Genomic DNA, 8,101 nt, shown 5'->3' on the forward strand with positions numbered 1-8,101 from the left:
GGAAGCAAATGTACCGTCCACTTCCATTATGTCCGCCGTGAAGCTCTCCTCAGACCCACCGCTGAATAAACAACAGATCGCCCTCACAAAAAAAGTAAGTAGGCTGTTCTAAATGACTAGGGAATTGCCCTAAATGGGCCAATTTGCCAAAATGTTGAAGTATCGCTTTAATACTAACGCTTACTTGTCCAAATTGGAAGAATCAAAAAGCTGTGCTATTAATTATTGTGTATCGACCTCCTGGTCCTTACTCTGACTTTTTAACTGAGTTCTCAGAGTTTTTAAGCAATATAGTATTGACTCATAACAAGATCCTTATAATAGGTGACTTTAACATCCATGTGGATGATTCTGCTGACAGTTTGATCCAGCCTGCATTTGCTGCATTATCTAGTGAACTCACAGAAATGAGCTTATTGACCAGTGGTGATAATAGTGATCAGTTTGTTGACAGTGCTATGCACTCACTAAAATCTGCCCTTGACCTAGTGGCTCCGTTGCAGCTGAAAACCAATCGACCCAGGTGCGTTTCTCCATGGTTTAATTCTGAAACCCGTGTTCTCAAACAAAAAACTCGGCAATTAGAAAGACTGTAGCGTAAATCTAAATCGGAACAATCTCTGAAGGCCTGGAAATGTAGCTTGCTAAGCTATAAACAAACTCTTTTTAAAGCCAAGACATTATATTACTCTTGTTTAATAGAAATAAACAAAAACAACCCTCGGTTTCTGTTCAACACTGTAGCCAGACTGACAAACAGTCATACTGCAGTGGAACCAGTAATCCCAGAATCTTAAACTGCCATGACTTTCTTAAATTTTTTAATGATAAAATCATAACCATCAGAGGTAAAATCAGTGAAACGCTTTCCTCAGATCAAGCTCAGGGAATCCAGCCACTGCCTCCACCTGAAATACCTGAAATACTAGATAGTTTCTCATCAGTAAATGGGGCTGAGATTACTTTGATTATAATGTCTTCTAAAACTTCGACCTGTCTCCTAGATCCAATTCCAACTAAGCTTTTCAAAGATATTCTTCCAGTTATCTTAAATACGATCATAACTATAGTAAATATGTCTCTAGAAATTGGCTATGTGCCACAGTCATTTACATTCGCAGTAATCAAACCACTGCTGAAAAAACCTAATCTCGATCCTGATATTCTAGACAACTACAGACCGATATCAAATCTCCCTTTTATTTCAAAAGTCCTGGAAAAAGTCGTGGTTAAACAGCTTTGCCGCCACCTACAGGATAATAGTTTATTTGAGAAATTTCAGTCAGGATATAGAGCTTATCACAGCACTGAGACTGCGTTAGTTAAAGTCACTAATGACTTGGTATTGGCGGCTGACGCAGGTCTAGTCTCAGTCCTGGTTCTCTTAGACCTCAGTGCAGCTTTTGATACAATTGACCACAATATTCTCCTGCAGAGGTTAGAATGTGAGGTCGGCATCAGAGGAAAAGCCCTCTGCTGGTTCAAATCCTATTTATCTAATAGGTACCAATTTGTTCACGTTAACCAACAGTCCTCACCGTGCTCCCAGGTCAGTTATGGGGTTCCTCAAGGGTCCGTGCTCGGGCCAATTTTATTTCTGTTATATATGCTTCCTTTAGGGAACATAATTAGAAGTCACGATATCAATTTTCATTGCTATGCAGATGACACACAATTGTATTTATCTATGAAACCTGATCAAACTAATCAAATAGACAGACTCAGTGACTGTATCAGAGAAATTAAATCCTGGATGACTACGAACTATCTCCGTCTGAATCCTGGCAAAACAGAGGTCAATACTAGGCCCCCATAAACTGAGAGAGTGTCTATCTGAACAGATTATCACCTTAGATAACGTCAGTGTATCCTCCTCCTCTACTGTCAGGAACCTCGGGGTCTTATTTGACCAGGATATCTCCTTTAAAGCACATATCAACCTGGCTTGTAAAACAGCATATTTCCACTTGCGCAACATAGCTAAAATAAGAAACATTATACCTAGAAGCGATGCAGAAAAACTCATCCATGCATTTGTTTCTACTAGACTGGACTACTGCAACTCCCTTCTTGCAGCCTGCCCAAAAAGTGCATTAAAAAACTTTCAGTTGGTTCAAAATGCGGCCGCCAGATTATTAACCGGAACTAGAAGATGTGAACACATTACTCCCGTTCTAAAATCTCTTCACTGGCTTCCTGTCGAGTTTAGAGTTAGATTTAAAATCCTTCTCCTGACTTACAAAATCCTAAATGGGATGGCTCCGACCTATCTCCAAGATGCTTTAACGCCTTATCAACCAATCAGAGCACTTCGCTCTCAAAATGCAGGGTTACTGGTGACTCCTAGAGTCTCTAAATGGACACTAGGTGGAAGAGCCTTTAGCTATCAGGCACGTTTTTATGGAACCAGCTTCCAAGTGGTGTCAAAGAGGCAGACACAGTCTCCACATTTAAGGTTAGGCTCAAGACGTTTCTCTTCAATGCAGCCTATGATCAGGTCAGCTAGGGATTCTAAACTAAATTAAACTAAACTAAACTATCTAAACTACACTAACTAAATACTAGTTTAAATACTAAACTATCCACAAAGCTGCCCGAGGAGCTAGAATGCTGTGGGAAGTACGGTGCACTGAGCCCTGTCCTCTAATGTCTGAATGTTATTCCCTTTAGTCTGTTCATTGCTTTTCACCTGCTGTCCCCCCTTCGAGGGGGAGTCTTCTCCAGTTTCAGTTGCTGACTCCATATTACGAGGGCCTACGAACAAGCTCCGGCCGGACCGGGAGGACACTCCTGTCGGTGCTGCCCGCGGACTGGCTTCAGTTCTACTTCTGGGATCCGTGGTTCTTGTGCTGGACCGTCCAACGGACTGTACTCAACATAGTCCTAGACTTTACTTCTTATTGTCTCATGCTAGCTGTTGCCAAAGCTGTCCGTCCCTGGGAGAGGGATCCCTCCATATTGTGGTTCTCCCCAAGATTTCTTCTTTTCCCACTGGGTTTCTGGAGTTTTTTCTTGCCGGATGTGAGGGTCTAAGGCGGTGGTTGCTTCGTTTTGTCTTGTTACTCTGAATTTGACATATTAACATTATGCTTATTCACTGTTTTTATTTTTACCAACCAATGTAACATCTTGAAGCCTCTGAGGCAGCTGTTGTTGTGATACTGGGCTGTACAAAAATAAATTGATTGAAATTGATTGATTGACAAAACGTGCAAACTCCTCAATGCACCTTTAAATAAATCTCACAAAAAGAGAGAGGGGAAAAAGCATCGTTCAAAACACTTTTCCCAGTAAATCATTAATTGTGCAGAATAATTTAAAAAAATGAGGCACCGACAGCCGAGAAGAAGGTGAACAGAAATGAGAAGACTCGGGCTGTTTGAGCGTCCCGCCAACGTAAACAGTCATGATTCACACAGCACCCCTCCTTTCCATAACACACACACACACGCACACACACGCACACACACACACCCACACACAACACACACACACCACCACACACACACACACACACTTCATGAGTGTAAGAAGAGGAACACACTACGGTTCCTCATCAAGCCCTTTGATTTGTGCCCCAACACCAACCGAAGTGCAAAGTTCTGCCCTTGTGTCCAAATCGGATCGCTTCCTCCATATTTACATTCTCATCCAACTAAACTCTTCGAGTCAAACTGAGGGTAAACAGAAGTAGGGACCGGCGCAGTCCTGCAGGTCTTCAGAACCACGGATGAGGAAAAGACTGGAGTGGCGGCCTGCTTCAACGAGACCAACTGAAATTCATCCAGCTTCCTGCTGCAAAAACACTAAGGGAACAAACAGCTCCGACCAACCGGGCTGCTGTAAACGAAAAAGAGACGGTTTCCCTCTCGCTGTGATGGGAGCCCCTGTTTGAGGGACGTTAACATTTTACTGTTTCTGGTTCTGGTTCTGTAGTGGTTCTGGGTCCGGGCTGGCCCTGAAACGAGGAAGCAGGCCGGCTGAAGCTCCTGTAAACCTTCTTATTTCATGTCTCATGAAGGAAACATGTTAGCTTGTGATCCAACAAACGGCCTGTAACAGAATAATTCATTCAGACACCGCTCCACTCTAAAGCTAAAACACGTCTTCATGCTCTCTAAACCCCACGTCAATCGAAACGCTGACTGAAGCTGATGCTAATTCTGACGCTAGCTAAAGAATCCAATGCTAAAACAGCTGACTCTAATCTTGATAAGAGCTGAAGAAGCTGATGCTAATCTTTGCGTGAGCTGAAGCTAACACCAATCTTGACTGACAGCAGTGTGAAAATCAGTTCGCCGACACAACGCGGCGTTATCACGTGAAGCTAACAGACCTCACCTGTCGACAGCCAGTGGACACCAGGAATCACTAAAGGAACCAGAAACTCTTCAAACGTGGGTTAAATGAAGTATTTCCAATCAGCAAGTGGCTGCAGACCCTGAAGTGAAACAGGCCTGATGTGAAGGGAACCGACAGAATCTCTCCTCTTTGTTCGCAGGCCACGGTTTGATTGTTTCAGTCATTTCATTCTTCATGTCAATGATTCATTTTTGGTTATTTTTTTCCAACCTGAGCATAGTTTAATCTGAGAACAGAGTTTAGAAGCTTTGAAAAAAAACCCACTTTCCAACATGGAAATTCGTGATATAACTAGAAAAAAATTGCAGTTCCTGAAGAAACTGCAAGTGTGAATGCTGAGCTGAAAATGCTAAACTGTAATGCAGCAGAAGCTCAATGAGCAAAGTTGAAAATACTACAAAAAGTTTAAAAAGTTTGAAAAAGGTTGAAAACGCTGCAAAAACTTGAAAAAGTTTAAAAAAAACTTTGAAAGCACTGCAAAAAGTTGGAAAGGGTTGAAAAAGTTTGAAAACACTGCAAAAAGTTGAAAAAGTTAGAAAAAGTTTGAAAACACTGCAGAAACTTGAAAAACTTGAAGAAAAACTTTGAAAACACTGCAAAAAGTTGGAAAGGGTTGACAAAGGTTGAAAACACTGCAAAAAGTTCAAAAAGTTAGAAAAAGGTTGAAAACACTGCATAAAGTTGAAAAAGTTTAAAAAAAACTTTGAAAACACTGCAAAAAGTTGAAAAAGGTTGAAAATACTACAAAAAGTTGAAAAAGGTTGAAAAGACTGCAAAAAGTTGAAAAAGGTTGAAAATACTACAAAAAGTTGAAAAAGTTAGAAAAAGGTTGAAAACACTGCAAAAAGTTGAAAAAGGCTGAAAAAGTTTGAAGACACTGCAAAAACTTGAAAACAGTTGATAGAGGCAGAAGGAGCAGTGGAGTCAGTGTCAGAGTAACAGAGGATCAATAGAGCTCCAGTCTTAATGGGAAAATCCAGACTAATCAAGCCGCAGCAGCACAACAGGTGTGTCTGTTGCTATGGAGACCAGCTGCACAGCAGCCATGACAGTGAATCAGCACTTTTTAATGGAGTGCGCATGGTTGAGAAAATATCATGTCTCGAGAACCCAGAGGTGAAATTGAAAAAGATTTTCACACAGTCAGATTCAGAAGCCTTTCATGAATGTAATGGTGCAGGAATCATGTCTGTAGGATCTTCCATTCAGCCACGGCGATTGTGCGAACACGAGTGAAGTTTTGGATTCAGGCGTCTCGAAAATGCATTGGAGCGGATGGGAGAAAATTCTGCACTCTCCTCAAACAAATGCAGCTGGAGAGAGAACCATTTTAGATAGAGACAAAGTGACTCAATTTTACGGGTCACAAAAAAAATTCCTACGTTTTGAGGGGTTATTGTGCAGATTGAGCCAGAAATGTGGCCGTACGGACCAGAAAAGAATTTCTTTTTTTGGTTAAAATTCAGAGCCTCCCGCACTCTAACTGCCACTCTCCCACTCTAGCTTTTCCAATACACACCCATTGTAAACTCCAAAAACGGCTGAAATTCTCTCCGTGCTTGAAGGCTCACAGTTTAAATTTGGTAAAAGATCTTGAGATGATATTACATACATGAATAAAGGACAAAAATGCCTACGTTTTAAAAGTAAAATGACTTGTCTACGTGAAAGTATGACAAAGTTATAATGGTTCAAAGTTGAAGGAGTTGAAAGGTCAGTTGAAGGGTTTTCCCATTGACTTCAATGTTAAAAATAATATCAAAAAGTTGAAATATTTCAAAAAGTTGAGCAAAGTTGAAAAAGTTTAAAAAGGTTTAAGAAAGAGTTTAAAAAGTTAATATTTTAAAGTTGAATGGTTAAAATCGGTTAAGATTTGAGGAAGTTATAAGGTTTCAAAGTTTGACAAAATCTCCATCCGTTAACATGGGGCAAAAAGTTGCACAAAAGTTGAAATATTTCAAAAATTTTAAAAGATATTAAAAAGCTAGAACATAGCACCCATGTCCTTAAAAAGCTGCACAATTTGATATATGAATGGTTCAAATCGGACAAAATTTGTAGGAGGAGAAGCGAACCAAAAAACGGCGGAAGAAGTCAGAAGAGGAATGTAATCGTGTGAATGCCTTCAGCATTCACACAATTATTTTACGGCACTTTGGTAAATATTTGATTTATTTTCCTGAACAGTTAGGATTTGGTGAGCAGCAGCAAATGAAATTAGTGCGGCCATGTGGAACAGAAATGCCTGAATTAACTTCTGACCCCGTCAGATAAACAAGGTCAAAGTAAGTCCAGTCTTTCACTCTGAAAGACAGAAACGTCCCAGGATTTAAATATCTATTTACAAATGTGTGAACGAGTCAAAACGTCCTTAAGACCTGGGTTTTCTGATTACTGTGCAGTCCTGAAGTCAAATCTCATCTGTGTCAGTTTGTGCAAAACAATCACATAATCAAGTGATAATCCAGGCTACCAACGGCATTCTGGGTAACTGGCGGTGTGTTCAGGGACCACCGTCTTGCACTTCCAGCATTACAGACATCAGTGTTGTTGCTGAACGGAGTCCGAACTGAGAAGGAAGGACGGCTGAACACACCCAGGAGCGGCTTGGTCCGGCGTGGAACCCTCAACCCCGGTGGCTGTCCAGCCTCAGCCAGTGCAGGCCCTGCCGGGTGTACCGCACCATGGAGCTCATGGCTGAAGAGAGGCTCAGCGGACCCAGGACGGCGTCCAGCTCCGACAGCACACACACACACACACCACACACACACACCACACACACACACTTCTTCAGTCTGTCTGGAAAGCTTGAAAACACGTGAAGTGCTACACGGTCCTCTGCTTCTCACCATAGAGACAAGAAGTCCTTTTCTGAGGGAGAGGAGGAAGACTCCCCTGAACTCTTCAGCTTCAGCACGAACCTGCAGAGGAGGCAGGAAGTGGCGTTCTGAACATCTGATACGCAGCGCAGCGGCGCTCGGCCACGGCGGCCGGTCATACTTGAGGAGCTCCACCGTCTCCGCAAACATGGTGTAGGAGGACGTAGAAATCTGCGGGTCCTTCTCCATGGCGATGCCGCTCTCCACAAAGAACATGGCCGCCTCCAGGTAGCTGAAGGCCTTCCGGAGCTTATCCGGCTGCAGGGCGGGAAACAAAGCGGGGACAGCAGTGAGTCCACAGAGCAGCCGCAAGACGCCAACAAGAGGAGCTCTACCTCTGCGTCTGCTCTGTGCTTCAGCCGTTTGGCCTCCTTGATGTAATGCTTGACCGGATAGCGCCTGCAGGAGGAAGCGGACACCCGGGTCAGTCTGCCGTCTCCACAAAGTCTTGGAAATAAATGCAGAAGCAGTGGGAACTGCTGTGAGGCTCCGTGCTGCAGCATCTCTGGGCCTCACGGTCTCACTCTGCTGCTCTGACTCTGTCCCAACGGAACAACACACTTCTGTGAAAAGCTTTTCATTTGCTGATAAAACTCATTCAGAAGTGTGGGCGAGAGCCGTCTCTGCTCTTAGGGTTTTATTTCCACTGGTCAAACCCTCCTGAGAGGAAAGCTGTTCCTGGTCTCACCTCTCCTCCGGCCTGAGCAGCGGCCGGTTGGTCAAAGCGTGGCTCGTGGGCTGTGAAGGCGACGGGGCGGCCGGGTTCGTCTTTGGTGGCTTCTGCTGAGCACAAGGCACAGTACTGACGACAGATGAAAGCCGTGGTAATTACCAGTACGTGCGGTCAACGCTGAAGACCT

At 43.2% G+C, this 8,101-nt stretch overlaps 1 long non-coding RNA gene across 1 annotated transcript; it reads right to left on the minus strand.

Annotated features, from left to right (window-relative positions):
* Positions 1-7,196: 7,196 nt before the first annotated feature.
* On the minus strand, positions 7,197-8,101 carry LOC115383292 (uncharacterized). The gene is made up of 4 exons (XR_003930662.1): positions 7,930-8,101; positions 7,577-7,640; positions 7,363-7,499; positions 7,197-7,283 (listed from the first exon to the last, which is right to left on the minus strand). It is a non-coding gene; the product is annotated as an uncharacterized LOC115383292 (long non-coding RNA).

The sequence above is a fragment of the Salarias fasciatus genome, assembly GCF_902148845.1.
Source record: "Salarias fasciatus chromosome 7 unlocalized genomic scaffold, fSalaFa1.1 super_scaffold_4, whole genome shotgun sequence".
Classification (NCBI taxonomy): Eukaryota; Metazoa; Chordata; class Actinopteri; order Blenniiformes; family Blenniidae; genus Salarias; species Salarias fasciatus.